At 50.4% G+C, this 26,240-nt stretch overlaps 2 long non-coding RNA genes across 2 annotated transcripts; both read right to left on the bottom strand.

Annotated features, from left to right (window-relative positions):
- Positions 1 to 1,134: 1,134 nt before the first annotated feature.
- LOC130153279 (uncharacterized) lies at positions 1,135 to 4,079 on the bottom strand. Its single transcript, XR_008823296.1, has 3 exons — positions 3,907 to 4,079; positions 3,312 to 3,393; positions 1,135 to 2,898 (listed from the first exon to the last, which is right to left on the bottom strand). It is a non-coding gene; the product is annotated as an uncharacterized LOC130153279 (long non-coding RNA).
- A 519-nt stretch (positions 4,080 to 4,598) lies between these two features.
- Positions 4,599 to 11,124, bottom strand: LOC130153286 (uncharacterized). The gene is made up of 3 exons (XR_008823299.1): positions 10,662 to 11,124; positions 5,808 to 6,373; positions 4,599 to 4,947 (listed from the first exon to the last, which is right to left on the bottom strand). It is a non-coding gene; the product is annotated as an uncharacterized LOC130153286 (long non-coding RNA).
- Between the last annotated feature and the right edge of the window lie 15,116 nt (positions 11,125 to 26,240).

Here is a 26,240-nt window from a genome sequence, read left to right as displayed (position 1 = left end):
TATCTCGGAAAATGTTCCCCATTTACATGGCTTTGTGCGAATGAGTTTCTGCCTCTGTGGTCTGAGTTGGCAGGCAGACCTGAGTAATGCCCACTCTGTGTGACTGGCCTTTGGCCAGCCATTCATAAAAACTGTTTCCTGAATGTGCGGCCACACGTTCCTTCAGCCTTACCAGCCTGCTCCGCTGGGGGCTCTAGCACAGCTGGGCACGTGCAGCAGTGAGTGAGCAGCACGAGAAAGCCGAGCTGAGGTAGGCCACCGGGTCTTGGCATACTCCTCTCCTGCAGCGGGAGATGGGAATGGAGGTGGTAGTTGTGACTATAGTAGGCATGATTTGAAGGCAGGGGCCCTTGGAAAGAGAACACTGAGCTCTGCGCTGAGCTAAGCTCCTCTTTCTTTAACGCTGTGCTGCCAGGGTTTCTCTCCTTCCCCGCAAACGGCCAGATGCCTTGAGTGAGCTTGTCTGCACCGAATCATCTGAGTCTGGAAAACAGATGGGAGTAGGGTTGACTTGTCACCTTGCCTTGTTTTTGTGAGATTTAATTGGCAGAGGTATCTTTTAGATGGGTAAGCCCCAATTCTTCCGCTTTCAGAGTCCACTCACAGGGCCTGAAAAAGGGCCAGATGCATTTCTGTCCTTGTTGGCTGTATTTCAACGGCTCGAGGTTTGCACGGTGCATTGGAAGGCTGGTTTTGGTCTCATCCTGTCTCGCCCGTGTCTCCCCCCTCCGCATTGGATGCTACAGTGTGTGCTGCTTCTCTGCCAGTCGTGAGAGCTGTGAAAGCAAATTCCAGCTTGCTGTGAGGCAGACGACTGCAGTCATTGTGCAGGCCACATGTGGCAAGTCCAGGGTCTTTCTTTTTCTTTTTTTTTTTTTCTTTTCTTCCCCAGTGCCTAGGGCTTGGTGTGCATCTCTGCAGACAGGGTGTGCGTGCCCCTCTTCCTACCGCAGTATGTCTGTGACTGCAGAGCCAAGCCTACACACAAGAGCTCTTTGTGCAGGCCTGGCTGAGTCACGCAAACAGATGACCCTGATGCCAAAAGGCGTTGCCTCTGTCCCTCTTTTCATTTAGCTCGCGTCTCATGTACCTGTGCAGCGTGGTTGGGTTGAATGACTTGAGGACAAAATACAATGAACATCAAATTGTTTTATTAGGAAGTCTGAACGCCTGTCTTTATAATCTAAGTGCTCAGGTCACATATTTCTGTATGTGAAGGTGGCTGGGAGATGCTTCAGCGGCTGTGAATAGGGGAGGCCTCCGCTGGAAAAGGGATATCCGTGGTTTGGGGGCGGCCGTGGTACAGGTGAGATTTCTGGTAGAGTGTGAGGGCAGGACGGCCTCTTGTTTCCACCACACTTTCTCAGCTGTAGCTCTTCCCTGGGAAGAGCGTGTCTGCTTGCGCTGGACCTCTCTTTCTCAGCATTGCGGACAAAAGATGTTCTTTCTCCCTTTCTGGAAAACATTTTGGAAAAGCAAGCTGTATATTACGAGGCTAGGCTTAGGATGCTGTTAGGCTCGTTTGGCTTTGTTCGGTACGCAGCTGAGAGTATAGAAGCACATCTGCTCTTTGGCAAAGAAGCCTCACTGGGCACCGCTGTCGAAAAGCAGAGGTGCTTGCTTTGGAGGTTTCCTCTTCCTCCTTCTAGTTCTTAGGTAAGATTCCTCTTCACCCTCTCCTCCAGCTGAGTTCCAAGCAATAGTAAATGCTGGCAGCGTCAGAGCTGGCATGAGTGGCTTTGTTAAAATGATCACGTATGCTGGGACTGGCTTGTGTTGCCTCTGTGTGCTTCAGAAGGGGCACAAAGAGGTGACGGTGGCGTTCCTTGGCAGCGCCAGTATGTTTGGCTTGCCCTGACTGGGTAGAGGGTGCAAGAGTGGGCTTTGGTAGCTGGAAAGGTCTGAGGAGGCCTGACGTAGCCTGCAGAGAGTGAGGGCGAGATGTTAGATGAGGGCGGGTGCCAGAGTTTGTTGGCAGAGGGAGTTTCAGCTTGCGTGTGACTTACAGGAGCAGACCTCAGAATGTCACAGGCTCACGGAACGGCTGGGGTTGGAAGGGACCTGTGCAGGCCATGTCGTGCAACCCCCTGCTAAAGCCGGTTTGCCTCGAGCGGGTTGCACAGGGTCGCGTCCAGGTGGGGTTTGAGTATCTCCAGGGAAGGAGGCTGCACAGCCTCTCTGGGCAGCCTGTGCCAGGGCTCCGACAGCCTCCAAGTGAAGACGTTTTCCCTCACACTCGGATGGAATTTCCTGTGTTTCAGTTGGCGCCCGTCGCCCCTTGTCCTGACGCTGGGCACCACTGAAAAGAGCCTGGCCCCATCCTCTTGACACTTGCCCTAAAGATATTTATGTGCACTGAGGAGATGCCCTCTCACTCTTCCCCAGGCTACACAGGCCCAGCTCTGTCAGCCTGTCCTCGTAAGGGAGATAGTCCAGTGCCCTGATGGTCTTTGTAGGTATAAACCGTGCACCGCAATGTAAAAGGAGGTTGCTCTCCAAGGGGTTTCCAGTGCTGCTAAAACTTGGTACTTGTATCAAACTTGTATCAAATGTGATACACGTGTAACTACACTTGTATCAAATTGCCTGGCGTGGCTTGTACTTAGGAGCATTTTTGTCGAAGGCTGGCCATGATCAACTGCAATCACAAAGTTACCTTTTTCACAGGAGGAGAACCCAAAAATTTCTGGTTGTGGGGTTTAGCTTATCCCTCATTGTGGCAACCTCCCTGCAGGTTTTACGTGGCCGGCGTCATTTCCCCGTCTAGGCTTCTCCGATGTGGAGGGAGAGGCTTCAGCAGAGTCGGGCTGTTGATGTTCTCTGCTGCACCTTCCTCAGATTTCAGCACGTCTTTCTCAGTCAGTTCTCAATCCACCAGGCTGAACACAAAGTCTTTCTCTGAAACGTGAAGGTAGCAGAAATTTTGTTCAAATTCCCACTTGCTGCTGATCTGGATGTTTGGGGGTGAATTCAGGAGTTCCCTTACCACGTTTTCAAAGGGCTTAAAGACACGAGAGAGACATTTTGTTTGCTTTCTGCCCGCCCCCAGCCGCCCAGAGCCCCAGTGGGAGAGCGCGTTTTTCCGCCCCGCACCAAACCGGAGAGCGCTGAGGTGTGAGTGACTGCTTTCTGTCTGCTGTCACCTGACTGCTCAGCGCAGCCACAGCTGGGCCCAGTGCACTTTGCTGGTCCCAATTCCTTCCACCTCGGCAACGCCACTCAGCTCAGGTCGATGAGAATTTCAGGGTTTGATGTGAATGTACAAGAGCGCGTGCTTCTCAGAAAGGGATGCAGGTGTGTATCTTTGTTACCTTGTTTACTTGCCCTTGCAAACCATTCTTGGATCTTGGTAAGGGAGTCTGTCTCCAAAAGTTGGCTGATTTTATCCAGCACCTAGAAGACGTACGGGATAGTGACCATGAAAGAAGAGAAGCTGATTCGTGACAGTTTTTGCATGTGTTTCCATTTAGCCCTAGCTGTGTGAGTGTGGGCTTTATGGCCTAGCCCAAGGTGTCCCATCAGGTTTGCCACAGTGTGAGCAAAGGACGCCAGCCTGCAAAAGGTGATGTTGCATGAGCGCCGTGTACGCGGCACTTCAGAGACACCGCAAGGAAACGCTAAGAGTGTTTACTACGTGGAAAGCCCCTTGCATGTGTCATGCCAGATTGACAGGCTGCTTTTTAGAGAACAAGTTTCAGCTGTGTCGTTCCACCAGTGATTGCCCATAGCAACTTCCAGGTAGGGGAGAGCAACTAAGGAGTAAATGCTAAATACGAAAGCCAGTAGTCTCCCCACGGGGGTGGTGGCGGTGGGAAATCTGGCCATTGAAGTCCCACACCATCCTCAAGAGAACTAGGAACGCATACCGTGATAGGAATCCATGTACGGTAGCCCTCGTGTCTTTACCTTTTTTTCCTGATCTGTGTCACCGAGGTCAGAACTCCCCTGGACGCGAGCACGGTCGCGCGAGCTGACGGATGGGGAGGAACGCTGGGTGAGAGGCGTGTCCTGGAGTCCCACTCTGTGTGCAGCTTGTGCAGAGGCTTGGAATCGTTTCTGCAGAAGCTTTCCAAAAGAGAAAGCAACGTGTAAAGGAGTGGCTTGACTCCATTTCTGCAGCGCTTAAAGGCAGTGTGAAACGTAGGGCTAACACTAGTCCCCAGCAAGGGAGTGCAGCAGAAAACACATCTGAAACTGTCGCTCGCTTGGACAGGAACACCTGTAGGTTAACTGCATTAGGTTAACTGTTACAGCTTCTACTACACATTGCCGAGATTGCAGTACATATCTACGGCAAATGCGTAACGCTGGAGGAGAATGAGAGTGATGCCGGGTAACTACTGGTGGAAGTCAGGTGAGGAAGCCATTAAGGCTGCAGCTTGAGGCTAAAGAGTTATGGCAGCAGGAATCCTTTACTGGAATTTATGAGCACAGCTGCAAAGTTGGATCTGAACCTCAGTGTGTTGCTTCTAGAGAACGGTGTCAGCCCAAGCAGAACTGCTGGCAGTAAGTAATCTAAAGAAGCGTTGTGTGTGAGGGGAGGAGGCTTTCTCCTGGGCTTGCTTGTTGTATAGCATGATGTTTTCTCCCCGGCACTACCAAAGCAGAGTAGCGTTAAATATCTGAACACGATACAGTTATGGTTTAGCTGTCGTACTGCTTGACACCATTTCCCTTCCAAGCTCTCATATTCTACATGTGGGATGCTGACATCCCTCTTTTTTGTTTTGCACTGTCCTCCTTAGCAATCGGAGGCCATCAATTCAGGTTACAGTGTTGAGAAGTGAGGGAGAGTGTGCCGCAGTAAAGAGCCATGTCTTTTCCTTCCCATTACCTTTCCAGGCACAGTAGAGTTCTTCCCAAGCCTTTCGGGAACATCGGCACGTCCTTCTGGGTGTCCTCTTGGCAGGCTGCTGCTTACAGCACAGACCAGAGTGTTGTTTAATCCTGTGCAAGAAACCAAAGGATACAGTCTTTCCTACAATAAACACGCGCAGTTAACTTGGCAGGTGATCTCCAAGGAGAGTCTGTGCTGGAAGGATGGAAAAGGGAGGTATCGGACCTGAAGTTTGTAGGCCCTGATACAGGGCTGATGGAACGGTGTGTAAACCCTGGGTAAACCTGGCATACTTGGGTAGGTGGCAGAGGGCCGTAAGCAGCCTGTTAGGGAGGACGGTGTGACCAGCCGCTACCTCAAGAGTAATGGTGCTCCAGGTACGACCTGGAGAGTGGGCAGGTGGGGGGAAGCCCACTCCCTGAGCGGTGCCAATCAGGAGAAAAGTGTCGCTTGTCCGTGTGTCTTCAGAAGAGGCTTGTGGTTTTCAATGAGAGCCGCGGCATTTAATGAAGGATTGGAACCCTCCTTTCTTAGCCAGGCTCAAAGGGATTTCTTAACAAGCCGCTGTTTTTCTGGTGGAATACCAGTCCAACTGGGTTTCACATGGCAAAGCAGCAGTGCTGCGAAGTAGCTGGTGGAGGATTTTCAGCACCTTGATTCTGTTCACATACTAAGCCGAAAGTAGCGACAGCCGAAACAGTTACTTGTTGTCTTGGTGCAAGAGTAGTAGTTGCACCTTGTAAAGAGTTTAGTGCGGCTAAGCTGAGGTTATTGCTTGCTGAGGACAGGTAAGGCTGCTCAGTCGATTGAAATGAAGGCAGCAGCTTTCTCTGTGGAAATGCTCCTCTTAGAAATGGGAAACGGCAGCAGTGGGTATTTTGGAACAAAATGGTGGTTACGCTCACATTTCTCTCTGAGCGTGCCAGGGCAGTTGTCCTGGCTCTCTGTGTGGTCTCTCAGCAAGTCTTACCTGGTATGTGGCGGACCATCCGAGGATGGGGGATGTTCCTGGAGTGATGGTAGTAGTTTTCGCCTGAGCAGCTAAGCTGCGAGTCACGCCGGTTGTTCTTCCCCATGTCGTGGCTCAAGTGAGGTTCACACGTTGACTCAGAATCGGTCTTTGTTGTGTGAACTTGCTGGCCCTCGTGTGCAGCGTCTTTGTTCAGGGCAGGCTGGCTCTTCCGCCGGTGGGCTGAGGCCAAACGCTGGGGGTGAAGTGGAGAACAAGTGAGAACAGCAAAGGAGACGTCCAGGCCTTCTTGGTTTCTGCCTTTCCTAAGGGTTGTGTGCGCAGGGAGGCAGCCCCCTCTTTATATCTCTTTATGGTTGCTATCTGTTGTAGAGTTTGGATTGCGAGGTTGAGTAACAGACTAGTAGCTGTTATTACCGTTATCCTGTGGGGTTTTTTTTCCCTTTCCGGTAGTAGCAGTCCCTAATGTTCCCAGTCGTCTTTGCCTCTGGCACTTGCCTGGCACACTCGGTACTGTAATGTCTAAGACTGGGAACATCCCAAGACAGTTGGTTTGTTGAAGGCACCTGGCAAATGTCACATGTGGGGGATGAGCTAATCTGATCTCTTCTGTGATGATCCAGGCTCTAGTTCAACAAATACTCGCTGAGGCACCTGGCTTGGGTGCAAGCACATCCCCAGTGGAGTGATGGATCTTAGCGTACGGGGGGAGTGGCCCGTGAGCCAGCGAAACCCCCTGGGAGGGCAGAGACCTTCCAGGAGCCAGCAGCTCCCACGAGAGCAGCTGAAGAGGTGTGGGCAGGGCCAGGGGTCCTGGAAGCTGCTCCTCACTCCCACAACATTCAGCCCTGGGGAGCGCTGCGACCGGGGCGGGCAAACAGGAGGCTTTGCAGGGTGGCCGTTTGGGTGGGAGGGCACCTCTTTCAGGGGGAGACATTGCGCTGGCCAAAGGTGAGAGACTTGAGGTACACACAAGCCAGCAACTGGGCATTGTTCTGTGGTCATCTGCACAGGTCAAGGACCATGCAGTGGTGGAGCTAAAGATCCTTAGGGCAGCGAGGAGGGTGCACAGCAAGCTCGCCCCCCTGGGATAGCTAACTGAAGTTTTCATGTGAGAGGGTTCTCTTCTTCACTAAAAACTTTCATGGATTTTCTTTGGGAATTGAAACTGTCTTGTGAAAGAGAAGTCTAGAATCTCACTAGTTATTTAGCAACCTCTTTGTATTATATACAATAATTCCTGGTACAATATGTTTGGGGGATTTTAGGGGTGTTATTCTACCCAAATAGCAACTTACGACATGCCTAATATTGAGATTGGTAAAATTAAATGACAACCAAGGATGTTTGGGTTTTACCCAGTATGGTGCACCAGAATGGTGCTACCAGCCGGCACTGTCATTTTTATATTGTAGATAAAATGACACCCCAAACGTTGATTATCATTGCAGCATGCCATAGCATAGCAGTCCACGAGCTTGTGGCCTTGAGGCACAACAATTTCAGGACATTGCACCTGCGGGTGACTGCTACTCATGTAACTTGTTGTTGGTTTTGTGGGTTTTGCAAGCCATCTTGGGCACAAGAGGAAGATAAAAACTGTGTCTCTGAGGTCAACAATAAATCAGATTTAGAGTTTCTCGTTGTGCTTTTAAGGCCTTTTGCAGAGGCATGGGGCACGCTCTCTGTCTTTGTGTCCTCACCAGGAGTGGGACTAGTGTCCGTAAGAGCTGGAGAAAAGGAGAAAATGGAAGAAGCACGGGCAGATATTTTTTATGCTTGGAGGGCAAAAAGAGGGGCACGTGTGTCGTGTGTGTCTCTTTGTCGTTACAGGTAATGTTTGGGTAACGTAGAGTCTGCGATGCTGTTGAACATTGTCAAGAGAAGGCGTCTGATAGCAGAAGCTCTAAGAAAGGGTTCAGGTAGCTGCTGGCTCCTGATGCCTAGGATGCCTATGGAGAGGTACTACTGCTGGTGCTACAAGATGATGACCTATCTAGAAGGAGAAAGGAAACGTGGATGGAGTCGGGTGAAGGGCAGTAGTGTTAGTTGCCAAAGTTGTGTGATCTGTGAGGTTTGGATACCGTAGGGTTCCCTCGTTCAGCTCAGCCTGTTGACTTCAGTGGAAGGTGAAAGGATGAGTATTATTAAGGCATCCGATTCTGCCAGTACTTCTGGCATTTTGCCTTGACACGCTTTCCTTTCCCCACAGGTGATCCCTGTTTTTTTCACTAGAGTGCTATAAAAATATTAAGGTGGTTTTTTCTCTTTTAAAAGGAGTAGCTCTTTTGGGTGTGTATTTTGTTGCCTTAAGAAAAGCATTTGCCAAGAGTTAGTTGGCGTTGAAACTGAACAAAGAAGCCATCTCGTGTAGCACTCCTGATTTACCTTAATCTCCCGATCCACATCGCAGAGGTCAGAACTCCCCTGGACGCGAGCACGGTCGCGCGAGCTGACGGATGGGGAGGAATGCTGGGTGAGAGGCGTGTCCTGGAGTCCCACTCTGTGTGCAGGTTGTGCAGAGGCTTGGTATCGTTTCTGCAGAAGCTTTTCCAAAAGAGAAAGCAACGTGTAAAGGAGTGGCTTGACTCCATTTCTGCAGCGCTTAAAGGCAGTGTGAAACGTAGGGCTAACACTAGTCCCCAGCAAGGGAGTGCAGCAGAAAACACATCTGAAACTGTCACTCGCTTGGACAGGAACACCTGTAGGCTAACTGCATTAGGTTAATTGTTACAGCTTCTACTACACATTGCCGAGATTGCAGTACATATCTACGGCAAATGCGTAACGCTGGAGGAGAATGAGAGTGATGCCGGGTAACTACTGGTGGAAGTCAGGTGAGGAAGCCATTAAGGCTGCAGCTTGAGGCTAAAGAGTTATGGCAGCAGGAATCCTTTACTGGAATTTATGAGCACAGCTGCAAAGTTGGATCTGAACCTCAGTGTGTTGCTTCTAGAGAACGGTGTCAGCCCAAGTAGAACTGCTGGCAGTAAGTAATCTAAAGAAGCTTTGTGTGTGAGGGGAGGAGGCTTTCTCCTGGGCTTGCTTGTTGTATAGCATGATGTTTTCTCCCCGGCACTACCAAAGCAGAGTAGCGTTAAATATCTGAACACGATACAGTTATGGTTTAGCTGTCGTACTGCGTGACACCATTTCCCTTCCAAGCTCTCATATTCTACATGTGGGATGCTGACATCCCTCTTTTTTGTTTTGCGCTGTCCTCCTTAGCAATCGGAGGCCATCAATTCAGGTTACAGTGTTGAGAAGTGAGGGAGAATGTGCCGCAGTAAAGAGCCAAGTCTTTTCCTTCCCATTACCTTTCCAGGCACAGTAGAGTTCTTCCCAAGCCTTTCGGGAACATCGGCACGTCCTTCTGGGTGTCCTCTTGGCAGGCTGCTGCTTACAGCACAGACCAGAGTGTTGTTTAATCCTGTGCAAGAAACCAAAGGATACAGTCTTTCCTACAATAAACACGCGCAGTTAACTTGGCAGGTGATCTCCAAGGAGAGTCTGTGCTGGAAGGATGGAAAAGGGAGGTATCGGACCTGAAGTTTGTAGGCCCTGATACAGGGCTGATGGAACGGTGTGTAAACCCTGGGTAAACCTGGCATACTTGGGTAGGTGGCAGAGGGCCGTAAGCAGCCTGTTAGGGAGGACGGTGTGACCAGCCGCTACCTCAAGAGTAATGGTGCTCCAGGTACGACCTGGAGAGTGGGCAGGTGGGGTGAAGCCCACTCCCTGAGCGGTGCCAATCAGGAGAAAAGTGTCGTTTGTCCGTGTGTCTTCAGAAGAGGCTTGTGGTTTTCAATGAGAGCCGCGGCATTTAATGAAGGATTGGAACCCTCCTTTCTTAGCCAGGCTCAAAGGGATTTCTTAACAAGCCGCTGTTTTTCTGGTGGAATACCAGTCCAACTGGGTTTCACATGGCAAAGCAGCAGTGCTGCGAAGTAGCTGGTGGAGGATTTTCAGCACCTTGATTCTGTTCACATACTAAGCCGAAAGTAGCGACAGCCGAAACAGTTACTTGTTGTCTTGGTGCAAGAGTAGTAGTTGCACCTTGTAAAGAGTTTAGTGCGGCTAAGCTGAGGTTATTGCTTGCTGAGGACAGGTAAGGCTGCTCAGTCGATTGAAATGAAGGCAGCAGCTTTCTCTGTGGAAATGCTCCTCTTAGAAATGGGAAACGGCAGCAGTGGGTATTTTGGAACAAAATGGTGGTTACGCTCACATTTCTCTCTGTGCGTGCCAGGGCAGTTGTCCTGGCTCTCTGTGTGGTCTCTCAGCAAGTCTTACCTGGTATGTGGCGGACCATCCGAGGATGGGGGATGTTCCTGGAGTGATGGTAGTAGTTTTCGCCTGAGCAGCTAAGCTGCGAGTCACGCCAGTTGTTCTTCCACATGTCGTGGCTCAAGTGAGGTTCACACGTTGACTCAGAATCGGTCTTTGTTGTGTGAACTTGCTGGCCCTCGTCTGGAGCGTCTTTGTTCAGGTCACAGGCTGGCTCTTCCGCCGGTGGGCTGAGGCCAAACGCTGGGGGTGAAGTGGAGAACAAGTGAGAACAGCAAAGGAGACATCCAGGCCTTCTTGGTGTCTGCCTTTCCTAAGGGTTGTGTGCGCAGGGAGGCAGCCCCCCTCTTTATATCTCTTTCTAGTTGCTATCTGTTGTAGAGTTTGGTTTGCGAGGTTGAATAACAGAGTAGTAGCTGTTATTACCGTTATCCTGTGGGGTTTGTATCCCTTTCCGGTAGTAGCAGTCCCTAATGTTCCCAGTCGTCTTTGCCTCTGGCACTTGCCTGGCACACTCGGTACTGTAATGTCTAAGACTGGGAGCATCCCAAGACGTTTTTTTTAAGGCACCTGGCAAATGTCACATGGGGTGTGAGCTAATGTGTTCTATTGTGATCTAGTCACGAGGTCATCAAACACTTGCCGTGGCAACCGCATTCCACAGTATAGTGGTGGGTCACAGCTTGGAGGTGGGGGTGGGGGGGGTGGTCCGTGAGCAGGGGAAACCCCCTGGGAGAAATAAAATCCTGTTTCTCTAACTCTTATTTATATCCAAGCTCAGCTGTGGGTCAATCTGTGGTAGCAGCAATTAGAAGTGAAGGTGCAGAGGGCACCTTCCCCACTGAAATTCAAAAGTTAATTTGGAATAATGCAACTACATTTGAAAAAGAATTCAATCTTGGTGGTATCTAGTCAATTTTACTTACATTGCTGATTAAATTATTAAATTGTTCTTATCTCGACCCTCGACTTTGAACATTCCTTTCCAATTCTCCTCCCCACCCCTCTGGGTGGTGGGCAGTCAACAAGCAGCTGTGTGGTGCTTGGTTGCCGGCTGGGATTAAACCCCAACATTTTGGTATATCATAAAACAAAAACCCCAGCTTCAGCCACCCAAACCACACAAATGAGCACATCACAAATAGCTCTGCTCGACTATCTACTTACTGTGGACCTGTAAGCGTGTAAATGACCAGTATCCTAGTTATGGCACAGAGGCAAGAGGTGAGCATGCCACCACTCTGTGAGGGTAAGAGGAACTGACTGTCATCTTGGGGTGGAGGGTGGTGATGTGCTCCCCCTGTCGCCAGTAGTGTGTCGTCGTCCCCCCCCGCATTCTAACCTGTGTTGCATCACAATGCTCAAGTGATGACCACCAGTGGTGGCGGTGACGGGCGGCTCTGGTCCTGGCTCACAGTGCGTTCCGGGAGACAGATAAGAGCCCGACAGCCAAGGGCTAGTTTGAACAACGTGCCCACCTGGCAGTGCTGGCCACGGTCTGACTCAGGCCAAGCCTGGAAGAGGCTGACTTCTGTAGGCGGTGTGCAGATGTGACTGTGAGGTAATTCTCTGACTCCGTTAATCTTGGACGGCCCAGGGCCCGTTGAGCTCTGCCGTGCAGCACCAGCTGGCACAGCTCTCGCCTTGAGTAGGGATGCCTCTCTAGGCTATATGCAGCATTTTATCTCTGTTTTGCTTGTTTCTGAAGGGAAAACCTTCATTTGGGAACGCTGAGCACCGTAGGAAAAGAGCTGAGGCTTGAAATCCACAGCAAAGGCACGTAGTGCTGACCTGCACCCAGTTCCTCGCAGCAGGATGTTGTGCCAGGAGAGGGCAAGAACGTGGGCAGCAACGGGGCCTGCGCCTGTGGGTGTTGATGGAGCCAGCGGCTCGGGCGATCACAAGTCGAGCAGGGTGTTGCACGTGGTAAGAGAGGCGCATCCTCTCGCAGCACGTCTTGCTGACCTACTGAATTGTGTTTTCCCATCAGCACGATCGGCACATTGTCCTTGTTTCACTGTTCACTGAAAGCCATTCCCACAGGTTACCGAGGAGCTGGACTGTAAAGCCAAGGAATCGGGAGCAGGTACAGCCACAGGCAGACAGAGTATGGTTCTTAAGTAGCTTGCACAATGGCATAATTTACTGTCTCCGCTGGGCTCTTGTGAGCGTCAGCAAAGGGATTCAGCAAAGCCTTCAGATTCTCACTGTGTCCCTGCCGCTGAGACTTCAAGAGCCACTGTCCCCTGTTCTCTTTGCAGCTGCAGTGCCACTGGGAGCAGTGGGTTTGGAGGGCAGGCTCCCAGGGAGGTGGGAAGAGGGGAGAGCTTCCAGCCAGGGCTCCGCCGTGGGTGGGAGGTGACAAGGGTGGGGAAGAGTATGACAAGGGAATCGGGGAGGCAGAAGCCCTGCAAAGAGCCAGGTTTCTGCAGGTGGGTGGTTTGTTTTCATTCTAGCGCTTTGGCTGATTAAGGGCGGGACTCTGAGCTGAGAGGCTTGGCTAAAAGGCCAGAGCAGTGCACCTGCAGGAGCACATCACAAGACTGGCTCCCAGTGTGCTGGGAGGGCTTGGGGTATCGGCAACCTGACTGCTTTGCAGCTGAGCGTCTCCTTGGTGCGCGAAGTCAGTGGTGGCAAGATTCAAAATGGGCATGTCTGTAGGAGAAGGCCTCAAGGGCAAGAGTCCAAGTACTGATAGCCTGATGAATAGAGACTCGTTAGAACTTGTAGGGCACAAGCCCTGGGAACAAAGGAACAAGCTAACTGCAGACCCCTGAGCCGTTACAGTTGAGGAGGCAACCAGACGGACAGAGAAACGAGTAGCCAGATAAGGGAACGGAGAGCGCCGATATGTAACTTTGTTAATCAAGAAAGCCGCCCATAAGGAAACCCCCTAATTTTGGAATAGAAATTGTTGCTATGTCAAGGTAAACTAGTAAGTTCCTATTGTTTTAACGGTGTGCCTTAAATATCAACCAATCAGTGTTTTTTACGCTTAAGATTTAAGCAATCAGTGTGTAATATGTAGAAGGTAGAAACGTATATAATTGTAAGACAATCACTAATAAACCGACAACTTGCTTGCATCAAGCTGCGTCCCGTCTCTTCATTTGCCGCAAATTGGTGACCCCGACGTGATCCGGTGAAGGATCTGACGTGGAGGGACTCTCGAATCGCCTAACTGAGTGACATGCAGCGAATCCCACAGAACTTTGAATGATCCGCTGAAAGGAAGCGGGAGCCGGCCGGCCAGAAATCCCTCCGGACTTGAGAGGTTGTTATCGATTTGTTAATAAGTTAAGATTGATTGACTTTATTTGTTTGATGAATTGATTTTATAAAATCATTTTATAAAATTGAAAAATAGAAGGATAAGAAATATTTTTAATGAAACTTATAGTTGCACAGTAAAAGCTGCTATGAGATCTTCTGTACCTCCTGTACCAAGGCTAGAAGAAGGGGCTAGAACCATTGTTAAAACTTAGGTAATAACTTTAGGGTTTGAAAGGTTTCTTTGTATCTGACCAGTCTTCTGTATGTAGAAGTGTATTGAAATGTCAGAATATGAGATTAATGGAAACCGGGGAGAGTCGACTGGAACAGCTTGTAGTTACCTGCCAAGAAATCGTGAACTTTAGTAAAAGGTAATTCCGGCAGGGGGAGATCGCGACCACCGACTCATATACCACCTACCCAAATCGTACCCCAGACCCATTTCTAGACCTTTCTAAGCTCTATTGCGCAGAATCGGATATAGGAGGAGAATGAGTAAGGTGGAGAGAATCAAGCTGCCTCTCCAGTCTCCTGTTCTAAATTTTGTGTAGGTGAGGAGAAGGACATTTGCACCGAGGTTTTTGTGTTTTGCTGTGAGTACATCCACCGTGCTGCTTAGTGTAACTGCACCATTGCTCGCCCTTTCTCTTTTGATTTGGTAACTCTGGCCTCGGTGCAGCAGTGGAAGCAAGCCGAGGACGGTACGGGGCTCAGCAGAGGAGACTGCAGGGCCTGCCCTGTCCCTGGGGAGCTTCTTGTGACAGGTGTGAATTTGGGAAGTCCTGTAGAAGGAGAAAGTCCCTCCGAGCGGCCTTGTCAGGCTTTGAAGCGCCTTAATGAAACCGGCCGTCTGGTGGTGGGAGACTGGCGGTGTCAGTAACAGGGCAACTTGCTTGTTGCTTTTTGCTTATTTACTTAGAATCCTCCTCTCCTGGGATTGACTCTCCATGCATTTCCACGGGCAGTTCAGTGCCTGCATTGCCATGTTAAAAAGGCATGAGGGAGACGGGTATGTGTGAAATACTTGATGCCAGGAAACTGACACGGTGTAAGAGGAGACTTTTCTTTTTTCCTTGACTCGACCTGGAACTATCAAGCTTGGATGATCTGAGATCCATGTAAAACACTGTGTTGCAAAGCACAGCTGCAGGTGTAGCTGGGAGAGTGTGTTTCCTTCTGTTCAAGTTTGTATGCCAAGGCTAATGCTTTGTAACGTACGCTACAAGACGGTGTTGCTTCATTCCAGCCTGCAGTGGAGGCTGCCGGCTGTTCCCACTGCCGCCTTGTGTCCTTGCACAAGACTGTTGCTGCTATCGCAGCCCATCCAAGGAGCCTCTGTTCTCCTGTGGAAGCCACTGTGTTTCCATCAGTTCCGTTTTCACTATGAGATAAAGGAAGTTCCAAGGCAAGGGAGAGGAAACGTGCTCCTTACACTCCTCTTGTCTCTTCAGCCGGCATTTTTGCCACAGGTGCTTTCTGCAGTAACAGCGATAGTGATACAGTCCTTGGAGAGCTCATGCCTTCACAGTACATTGCAGGTGAATAGCCTGCTTAGTGAAATGGCCAGCTCTTCAGTATCAGCGTCCCAGGGAGCAGCTGGCTGTCCCGTCAGCCTGGGTGCAGGAAGCCTCTAGTAAATGTGACAGTTTTCTGTAACTTGGCTCTCGGCGAGTATGAGGTCCATGCTGCTCCCCCATTTCTGAATGCCTGCCTAATTCTCTGTCAGGCTTTTTTTCCCTCCAGGGCTCCTTTGAACCTTTCTCGTATGCTGTCGCTCGGCACTGAGGCTGCTTGTGCTGCGGGCGTTCTTTGAAGTCAGCATTCTCCGGTGGTGTCAGCACTATTCCTGTAGCCCCAAGCCAGACGAGCCACCCCTCTGTCCCACATTTGTCATCCAGGTCTGGCTTACTCGCCAGCCAGAGGGCCTCCTGCAGCCTTGCCTGCTGCTGCCAAGCCACAGTCTGTGTTGAGTGGGTTTTTGGATAGCCTGGGGTTGTTCTAGGCAAGAATCTGCCAGTGAGGTTTGTATGTAATGCTGTCTGGGGTTATTGTCACTTAGGGAAAGTTTTAGGAGCTGAAACAGGAGGAGGAGGAGGAGGAGATGGCTGTTAGAGTCAGCATCCTAGAAACGGCAAGAAGGGGTCATGGAGTTGGAGACTAATAAGGATTTTTGCCACAAGCGCAGGTGGAAAAGTAAGAGGAAGACAATGACGGCAGGTTTCAGGAAGACTTTGGGCTGCGCTTATGTTAGGGAGGGGACCAAGTCCTTGTCAAGGTGCATCCACAGCAATATTCCTGTCAAACGAATGTGGGAAAGCATTAGTGCCTGTATAAAGGGCAGTGGTGAGAGCTGCAGTAGTGGGGGGCCGTTCCTCTCTGTCCCCGAGGGCAATTAATTCAAAGTGGAGCCGCTGCAGGAAAGCGCTGCGGTAGTAACTGGGGGCTCACAGTGTGCTTGGCTTTAGGCTGCGGCTGTAGCAGACTTGCCGTGTGCGCTTCTGCTTGTGCTTCACCAGATTTAGCCTGAAGATGCTGCAAGCGAATGCATGAGAAGCTCTGTAAGGATGGATGTGGGAGGTGGTGCTATCAGCAGTTCCTTCACCTCCTTGTTGAAGAGCTGGTGGTCTTTCTTGATGTTGCAGTGTTTGAGATCATCCTGGCGTACCTGGAGAAGAAAGACTGGAAGGACGCCTTCTTCAGTGTCTTGCCACAGCGGAAAGGGGCTGTTGCATTGGGAGAGGCCGATGATTCGTCCAAGCGTGCTCTGTCTGGAAAAGAAGATGAAGACGATGACTCGGACAGCGACTAGGCTTCACAATGAGACGATGGGAAAGATGGGACACGTAGTCCGTGGGATGAAGTTTGGACGTGAAGTGGTTCTGCTCCAAAGACCATCTGCTGCCCTTGTGACACCGGATTGTCCCAATGCTCGATAGTTCCGTAGCTGGCCCAGAGCTGTTCCTGGACATGAAGGGCAAAGATAAATGGGGTTTTTTACCCTGAAGCTTCCGTATTAATAGCTTATTTTTGTAAAAAATAAAGTAATGGCAAATGTAGAATTTATTTTGTTTCCCAAGGAAGCGATTGCATTCCTTTTTTTTTTTTTTTTTACAATTCTTTTAAATGTGACTTTTTCTACATACCAAGTTGGGCACGTTACCCAAGAGCATTAGTAGATGCTATTTGAATGGATGCCGCCTTCTCTGTTTCTGCCCTAAGTTTTCTTGAAAGCGGTGAATGGTGGCCTCACAACCTGTTCCGCTAGTGCCGTTGCCAAGTGTGCATGAACACTCGGCACAAACAAGTAGAAATTCTAATTTTCCTGAGCTCCTCAACAGACAATCACCAGCAACCAAACTGCCTTCATCAGCTGAGCCACGCTGACTTGTATACCATGCGCAGATAGCTGGGGTCGCTAGATGAGCTACGAGCGTGGGGTTACGCCAATGCTTTAGACTTCAGCTTGAGCAGGATGGACGTCTGCGCAAGCGCGAATCACGTGCCTTGGTTGGCACATGGTGCGCATGGAGTTGAGGCGTCACGATCGCTTTTGGTTACTTCTCGGTCCTCCTAGCAAAATTGATCACGGAGCCTCAGAACAGTACCAGGAGACAGGAGCTCTCTCTTTCAAGTCACTTACTGAGTTTCAGTAGGTCTGATTTATGGCATGATCCTGCGTGCATTGTTTTCTCTGTCAAAATATTTTTCCTTTACAAAAAGAGGCATAGTCTCAGTTTTGGCTGGATGTTCTGGTTCCACTCATTTCTAACTGACTGAAGTGCTCTTGCAAAGGACGGAAACGGAGACCGTGGAAGCGTGGCTTCGCTTCAGGCTTGTGAGCCTGCCCCATCCCTTTCTCCTGTAGGGACTAGCCAGGTAACTGCAGCTTCTGAGCAAGTACAGCTTCCGCGCGGGTCAGCTGAAGAGCGTAAGAAGACGTCATCGTAACTGTTGTTCTGAGCTGAGCTGGAATCAGGGGGCTGACCCAGGCATGGCTTGGCTTGTATCCATTTTCATTCCTCCCTCTGTTGTTACTGCTTTCAAACGGAGAGTAGAAGTGGGATCCCCACAGGCCTGTAAAGGGTTGGCAACCAACAGGTTGTGGCTTTCTACAGTCGGTGCGTTTCTGTCTGTTCTTTTTGAACAGCCGTAGAAAAGCCTGTTCTGTTAGAAGGGTGGCTAGTGGCTCAAGTAATGTGGGCTTTTTTGTTAGGCTTTACAGAAATGTGATTGCTTTTGTTCCCGAAACGAGATCAGCTTTTTCATGAGAGCATTGCTGCTCTTATTTCTGTAACAAGAAGTGCAGCGTGAGTATGCCCACCGTCTATTACACTGATTCTCTGATGTAAACGTGCCAAGCAATGCAATTACAAGGAGCTACATCGTTACAGCTGAGGTTCTGCGCGTTAATGCACATAGCACCTATTAAACCTGATCTAAGGCTCTTCAGCCTCTCTAAGGTTTCCTTAAGATGGTTTCGTACACGTGCCTCATCTCCTCAGGCTTGAGAGTGCACGAGCAGGTGGCACAGACAAACTGGGGACTTTGGAGACTTTCTGAGTGGGTCCGAAAGCCTCTTACGGCATTACGCAGCCTGTCCTGCATCGTTGCCAGTGAAATGAGGCCAACGCACCCGCGCCGTGCGCATGCACGTATTTTCAGATCAAGCTGTTGCAAATCTGAAGCTTACCTGCCTGTGGAGAAAGAGAAGGAAAAGGTGCTCTGCGGTATGTTGCTCTTGGCACCGGGAGCCTTCCAGCTCGGCAGCATCACAGCAGCTTGGGGACCGGCTGTGCGGCCTCTTTGTACACATTGCTTGTCTCAGTCGCCCGCTCTTCCTGTCCTCTCGCTGGCGCCTTAGCCAGGAGTTGGGGCATTGCTGCTGTTTCCCTTTGCTCTCTCTTTGTGCTAAGCTCGTCAGGTGATACTAGGCTGAAGTTCATGCCTGTGGTCATGCGTCGTCTCTCCCGGATGCTGTCCTCGGGATGTGTTAACTGGCGAGATAGAACAGCAAGCGAGAGTAGACTGGGGTTTCGATGGGCTCAGCCCTCTGGCTGCTGCTGCCGTTCTCAGCCTTTCAGCGTCCTACACTTCTGCAGCCACCTAGAAGAGGCTGTTCTTGGCGGGCCTGGACTCACACCGATGTGCGCACTGACCCTTTTCTAAATGCTTCAGGTGCCTGGCTGTTCATCAGTGTATTCACCAGCTGTAGACACGATCCTAAGAGAGTAAAGCGGTGATTTGCTTTCAGGCAGCCGGTTGCGGCTATGTGAAGCGACGTGTTCAAGAAGCCCCAAAGGGCCCATTCTTGCACTGAGTCCAGTGTGAAGTTACTGTTGAAAACAGCCAAATTAGTTGCAGCACATGAAAATTGCCCCAGCGTCAGGTCAAATGCGAGACGCTGAAACCTTTGGCTTTGGACGTTTGTGAGAGGTTCTGAGAGAACAGCTTGTAAAAGCAAGCGTGCTTGTGCGATTTGTGACCCCTCCAGCGCTTGCCATGGTGCTGCAACTCCTCCTGAGAGAGCAGGGAGGCAGTCCTCCTGTCTCACCAGCGTCTTTTTGCAGCATGAAAGCGGAGGCTGGTAGGCTGGCCATGGACCGACACGCCTGGGAAAAAGCATGCTGAGCGGTCTTGGCCTTGTGCTGTATTTTGCTTGGGTCCTGATATACGTGCCGCCACGTACTTCACATGCTGTGTCCTGTGTCTTTGTTTAATGCCCGAGTGCCTGTGGCTGCCTCTGTGAAGAAGGTCGCGGACTCGCCAGGTAGTACGTCCTACCTCTGCAGCAGTGGTCAGCTGGTTGAGAAGTCAGGGGGCCAGCAATGCGTATTGGGGGACGTTTGAGTGATTCAGTATTTTTAATCTCATCTTACTTTGTTGCAGGGAACACCTGTTAGATATTTTTTCTTGTCTTCTCTTGTAGAAGGAGAGTGGGTGTGGGCTGGGGAAGTCGGTTACCCTGGTGTGAATTGTAGAATCCAGGTGTGCGACATGACTGACTTTCTTGCGAGGACACTGTTAGTGCATTTCTTCTGGCTTCCTGTCGTTCTCAGATAGAATTGAAGTGTTCCTTTACTTAACTACAGCGAGTAAGTTACAGAGCTGGTAATAGTCAGTGTTATTCTAATGCATTTTATTCTACTTCTTGACTGCTTCATGACATTGTTTGGAACGGCTGCACAGGTAGCTGAGTTTAGCGCTCTGTGTTTGTTTTTGTTTTTCAGGAGGCTCTGAAAACTTGGCCATATTCAGTCATCACGATCCAGTGCATAACTCTTGCTTACTTCTGCGTTTGCTGTGCACTCCAAAGAGTTCACGTATTTCTCGAGTGGGCCAGCTCTGCAGTGATAAGATTACGTCTGGGGAGAAGGATAGAAAGGAGTACTTGCAGAAGAAGCTTAGTTTGCAAGCTGAGGACTTCACGGAGCATTTAGCAATAGTTGACATGGATGTGTGACTGTTGAAGTCAGGGTACTACCCGAACCTTCTCAGTAACAGCAGACACATCCTAAAGACTAGAGACTCCCAGCTTTTTGGGGTAGGGACAAGCAATAGTTCAGAAGCTGGGACATCTAATTTTATCAGAGGACACAGAAACGTCGCTGCCTCACAGAGCAGTCTTGAGAGTTACTCTGCTGCTGCTGCACCCTGACGTGATTGTAAGAATCTGCTTCAGCTTCTCGTGCTAGTGAATCCAGGCCTCTAATAAGGCAGGCAGGTGGGATCAAGGATAACGTAACACAAACAGCTTTAATGCTTATCTTGAGTCACACGTTGAACATAACCTTGTTCTTCTCTTTATTACTAGGATGGGTGAAGTGCCCTTGAGAGAGCTTTGTTGTCAGACGTCTAGCAAATACAGTCACGGGTGCTTTGGAAAGGGAAATGGGTGAGAAGGTGCAATTGATTGTAACTATCCTTGCAAACTATTGCCCTTCTGGCTCTTACCACGTTTGTTCCATGACCTGTCAGCTTCAAAGTTCATGGAGGGAATGCAACCGTGCTGTTGAAAGACTACATTAATGTGGTTGCTTTAGTTTTGGTTCTGTTCAGTAGTGATCCTGTGAGGCCTCTGCGATGTAATTAAGGTTTTCAGGCTCAGCTGCTGCAGCATGGTGCTGAGGGACAGCTGGTAGGAAACACTCAGGACAGAGATTTGAATGGGACTAAGACAGTCATGAGTACAGCCCAAAAGCATTTGGTCAAGTTCAAGTGTGGCCCGTTCAACAAGTCATTACCACAGCCCTGTCAGTGTGTGGTCACTTAACCCTGCTGTCTGGTTTCCAGCTGACTTTGTAGTGTTTACACCTAAGACACCAGGGAAGTTGCAAAGCACTGCCAGCTCCTGTCCTGCTAGAAGCTCCGTCCCCATTTACTGCAGACGGCAGACTCCTAGTCTTGTGCAGCTGTACAGAAATTACATATCTCGGAAAATGTTCCCCATTTACATGGCTTTGTGCGAATGAGTTTCTGCCTCTGTGGTCTGAGTTGGCAGGCAGACCTGAGTAATGCCCACTCTGTGTGACTGGCCTTTGGCCAGCCATTCATAAAAACTCTGTTTCCTGAATGTGCGGCCACACGTTCCTTCAGCCTTACCAGCCTGCTCCGCTGGGGGCTCTAGCACAGCTGGGCACGTGCAGCAGTGAGTGAGCAGCACGAGAAAGCCGAGCTGAGGTAGGCCACCGGGTCTTGGCATACTCCTCTCCTGCAGCGGGAGATGGGAATGGAGGTGGTAGTTGTGACTATAGCAGGCATGATTTGAAGGCAGGGGCCCTTGGAAAGAGAACACTGAGCTCTGCGCTGAGCTAAGCTCCTCTTTCTTTAACGCTGTGCTGCCAGGGTTTCTCTCCTTCCCCGCAAACGGCCAGATGCCTTGAGTGAGCTTGTCTGCACCGAATCATCTGAGTCTGGAAAACAGATGGGAGTAGGGTTGACTTGTCACCTTGCCTTGTTTTTGTGAGATTTAATTGGCAGAGGTATCTTTTAGATGGGTAAGCCCCAATTCTTCCGCTTTCACAGTCCACTCACAGGGCCTGAAAAAGGGCCAGATGCATTTCTGTCCTTGTTGGCTGTATTTCAACGGCTCGAGGTTTGCACGGTGCATTGGAAGGCTGGTTTTGGTCTCATCCTGTCTCGCCCGTGTCTCCCCCCTCCGCATTGGATGCTACAGTGTGTGCTGCTTCTCTGCCAGTCGTGAGAGCTGTGAAAGCAAATTCCAGCTTGCTGTGAGGCAGACGACTGCAGTCATTGTGCAGGCCACATGTGGCAAGTCCAGGGTCTTTCTTTTTCTTTTTTTTTTTTTCTTTTCTTCCCCAGTGCCTAGGGCTTGGTGTGCATCTCTGCAGACAGGGTGTGCGTGCCCCTCTTCCTACCGCAGTATGTCTGTGACTGCAGAGCCAAGCCTACACACAAGAGCTCTTTGTGCAGGCCTGGCTGAGTCACGCAAACAGATGACCCTGATGCCAAAAGGCGTTGCCTCTGTCCCTCTTTTCATTTAGCTCGCGTCTCATGTACCTGTGCAGCATGGTTGGGTTGAATGACTTGAGGACAAAATACAATGAACATCAAATTGTTTTATTAGGAAGTCTGAACGCCTGTCTTTATAATCTAAGTGCTCAGGTCACATATTTCTGTATGTGAAGGTGGCTGGGAGATGCTTCAGCGGCTGTGAATAGGGGAGGCCTCCGCTGGAAAAGGGATATCCGTGGTTTGGGGGCGGCCGTGGTACAGGTGAGATTTCTGGTAGAGTGTGAGGGCAGGACGGCCTCTTGTTTCCACCACACTTTCTCAGCTGTAGCTCTTCCCTGGGAAGAGCGTGTCTGCTTGCGCTGGACCTCTCTTTCTCAGCATTGCGGACAAAAGATGTTCTTTCTCCCTTTCTGGAAAACATTTTGGAAAAGCAAGCTGTATATTACGAGGCTAGGCTTAGGATGCTGTTAGGCTCGTTTGGCTTTGTTCGGTATGCAGCTGAGAGTATAGAAGCACATCTGCTCTTTGGCAAAGAAGCCTCACTGGGCACCGCTGTCGAAAAGCAGAGGTGCTTGCTTTGGAGGTTTCCTCTTCCTCCTTCTAGTTCTTAGGTAAGATTCCTCTTCACCCTCTCCTCCAGCTGAGTTCCAAGCAATAGTAAATGCTGGCAGCGTCAGAGCTGGCATGAGTGGCTTTGTTAAAGTGATCACGTACGCTGGGACTGGCTTGTGTTGCCTCCGTGTGCTTCAGAAGGGGCACAAAGAGGTGACGGTGGCGTTCCTTGGCAGCGCCAGTATGTTTGGCTTGCCCTGACTGGGTAGAGGGTGCAAGAGTGGGCTTTGGTAGCTGGAAAGGTCTGAGGAGGCCTGACGTAGCCTGCAGAGAGTGAGGGCGAGATGTTAGCAGAGGGCGGATGCCAGAGTTTGTTGGCAGAGGGAGTTTCAGCTTGCGTGTGACTTACAGGAGCAGACCTCAGAATGTCACAGGCTCACGGAACGGCTGGGGTTGGAAGGGACCTGTGCAGGCCATGTCGTGCAACCCCCTGCTAAAGCCGGTTTGCCTCGAGCGGGTTGCACAGGGTCGCGTCCAGGTGGGGTTTGAGTATCTCCAGGGAAGGAGGCTGCACAGCCTCTCTGGGCAGCCTGTGCCAGGGCTCCGACAGCCTCCAAGTGAAGGCGTTTTCCCTCACACTCGGATGGAATTTCCTGTGTTTCAGTTGGCGCCCGTCGCCCCTTGTCCTGACGCTGGGCACCACTGAAAAGAGCCTGGCCCCATCCTCTTGACACTTGCCCTAAAGATATTTATGTGCACTGAGGAGATGCCCTCTCACTCTTCCCCAGGCTACACAGGCCCAGCTCTGTCAGCCTGTCCTCGTAAGGGAGATAGTCCAGTGCCCTGATGGTCTTTGTAGGTATAAACCGTGCACCGCAATGTAAAAGGAGGTTGCTCTCCAAGGGGTTTCCAGTGCTGCTAAAACTTGGTACTTGTATCAAACTTGTATCAAATGTGATACACGTGTAACTACACTTGTATCAAATTGCCTGGCGTGGCTTGTACTTAGGAGCATTTTTGTCGAAGGCTGGCCATGATCAACTGCAATCACAAAGTTACCTTTTTCACAGGAGGAGAACCCAAAAATTTCTGGTTGTGGGGTTTAGCTTATCCCTCATTGTGGCAACCTCCCTGCAGGTTTTACGTGGCCGGCGTCATTTCCCCGTCTAGGCTTCTCCGATGTGGAGGGAGAGGCTTCAGCAGAGTCGGGCTGTTGATGTTCTCTGCTGCACCTTCCTCAGATTTCAGGGATGCAGGTGTGTATCTTTGTTACCTTGTTTACTTGCCCTTGCAAACCATTCTTGGATCTTGGTAAGGGAGTCTGTCTCCAAAAGTTGGCTGATTTTATCCAGCACCTAGAAGACGTACGGGATAGTGACCATGAAAGAAGAGAAGCTGATTCGTGACAGTTTTTGCATGTGTTTCCATTTAGCCCTAGCTGTGTGAGTGTGGGCTTTATGGCCTAGCCCAAGGTGTCCCATCAGGTTTGCCACAGTGTGAGCAAAGGACGCCAGCCTGCAAAAGGTGATGTTGCATGAGCGCCGTGTACGCGGCACTTCAGAGACACCGCAAGGAAACGCTAAGAGTGTTTACTACGCGGAAAGCCCCTTGCATGTGTCATGCCAGATTGACAGGCTGCTTTTTAGAGAACAAGTTTCAGCTGTGTCGTTCCACCAGTGATTGCCCATAGCAACTTCCAGGTAGGGGAGAGCAACTAAGGAGTAAATGCTAAATACGAAAGCCAGTAGTCTCCCCACGGGGGTGGTGGCGGTGGGAAATCTGGCCATTGAAGTCCCACACCATCCTCAAGAGAACTAAGAACGCATACTGTGATAGGAATCCATGTACGGTAGCCCTCGTGTCTTTACCTTTTTTTCCTGATCTGTGTCACCGAGGTCAGAACTCCCCTGGACGCGAGCACGGTCGCGCGAGCTGACGGATGGGGAGGAATGCTGGGTGAGAGGCGTGTCCTGGAGTCCCACTCTGTGTGCAGCTTGTGCAGAGGCTTGGAATCGTTTCTGCAGAAGCTTTCCAAAAGAGAAGCAACGTGTAAAGGAGTGGCTTGACTCCATTTCTGCAGCGCTTAAAGGCAGTGTGAAACGTAGGGCTAACACTAGTCCCCAGCAAGGGAGTGCAGCAGAAAACACATCTGAAACTGTCGCTCGCTTGGACAGGAACACCTGTAGGTTAACTGCATTAGGTTAACTGTTACAGCTTCTACTACACATTGCCGAGATTGCAGTACATATCTACGGCAAATGCGTAACGCTGGAGGAGAATGAGAGTGATGCCGGGTAACTACTGGTGGAAGTCAGGTGAGGAAGCCATTAAGGCTGCAGCTTGAGGCTAAAGAGTTATGGCAGCAGGAATCCTTTACTGGAATTTATGAGCACAGCTGCAAAGTTGGATCTGAACCTCAGTGTGTTGCTTCTAGAGAACGGTGTCAGCCCAAGCAGAACTGCTGGCAGTAAGTAATCTAAAGAAGCGTTGTGTGTGAGGGGAGGAGGCTTTCTCCTGGGCTTGCTTGTTGTATAGCGTGATGTTTTCTCCCCGGCACTACCAAATCAGAGTAGCGTTAAATATCTGAACACGATACGGTTATGGTTTAGCTGTCGTACTGCGTGACACCATTTCCCTTCCAAGCTCTCATATTCTACATGTGGGATGCTGACATCCCTCTTTTTGGTTTTGCGCTGTCCTCCTTAGCAATCGGAGACCATCAATTCAGGTGACAGTGTTGAGAAGTGAGGGAGAATGTGCCGCAGTAAAGAGCCATGTCTTTTCCTTCCCATTACCTTTCCAGGCACAGTAGAGTTCTTCCCAAGCCTTTCGGGAACATCGGCACGTCCTTCTGGGTGTCCTCTCAGCAGGCTGCTGCTTACAGCACAGACCAGAGTGTTGTTTAATCCTGTGCAAGAAACCAAAGGATACAGTCTTTCCTACAATAAACTCGTGCAGTTAACTTGGCAGGTGATCTCCAAGGAGAGTCTGTGCTGGAAGGATGGAAAAGGGAGGTATCGGACCTGAAGTTTGTAGGCCCTGATACAGGGCTGATGGAACGGTGTGTAAACCCTGGGTAAACCTGGCATACTTGGGTAGGTGGCAGAGGGCCGTAAGCAGCCTGTTAGGGAGGACGGTGTGACCAGCCGCTACCTCAAGAGTAATGGTGCTCCAGGTACGACCTGGAGAGTGGGCAGGTGGGGGGAAGCCCACTCCCTGAGCGGTGCCAATCAGGAGAAAAGTGTCGCTTGTCCGTGTGTCTTCAGAAGAGGCTTGTGGTTTTCAATGAGAGCCGCGGCATTTAATGAAGGATTGGAACCCTCCTTTCTTAGCCAGGCTCAAAGGGATTTCTTAACAAGCCGCTGTTTTCCTGGTGGAATACCAGTCCAACTGGGTTTCACATGGCAAAGCAGCAGTGCTGCAAAGTAGCTGGTGGAGGATTTTCAGCACCTTGATTCTGTTCACATACTAAGCCGAAAGTAGTTACAGCATGAAGGCATACCGTGGTAGGAATCCATGTACTGTAGCCCTGGTGTCTTTACCTTTTTTTGCTGATCCGTGTCGCTGAGGTCAGAACTCCCCCACACCGAGGCTGATCTTCAAACGCATTTGTTATGCTTGTTGCTTTTTAAAATATATATAATATACGGGGTTTTTTTGGTGTTTTTTTTTTTTTTTTTTTTTTTTAGTTCGGCTGCAAACTGTTCCAGGTGAAACCAGAGCCGGCTCCGGGCAGAGCCATCAGCGTGGCTCCCCCCCCGCCGCGCCCGGCGGGACCGGAGCGAGCGCAACTCTCCCTCCCCGCCGCAGCCAACAGCCGCTCCTCGGGGCGGAGCGGGGAGCTCGCCTTGG

Source organism: Falco biarmicus, chromosome 1 (assembly GCF_023638135.1).
Source record: "Falco biarmicus isolate bFalBia1 chromosome 1, bFalBia1.pri, whole genome shotgun sequence".
In the NCBI taxonomy this organism is placed as follows: domain Eukaryota; kingdom Metazoa; phylum Chordata; class Aves; order Falconiformes; family Falconidae; genus Falco; species Falco biarmicus.
The sequence above is the reverse complement of the archived record's forward strand: the minus strand, read 5'-3'. Positions and strand labels throughout refer to the sequence as shown.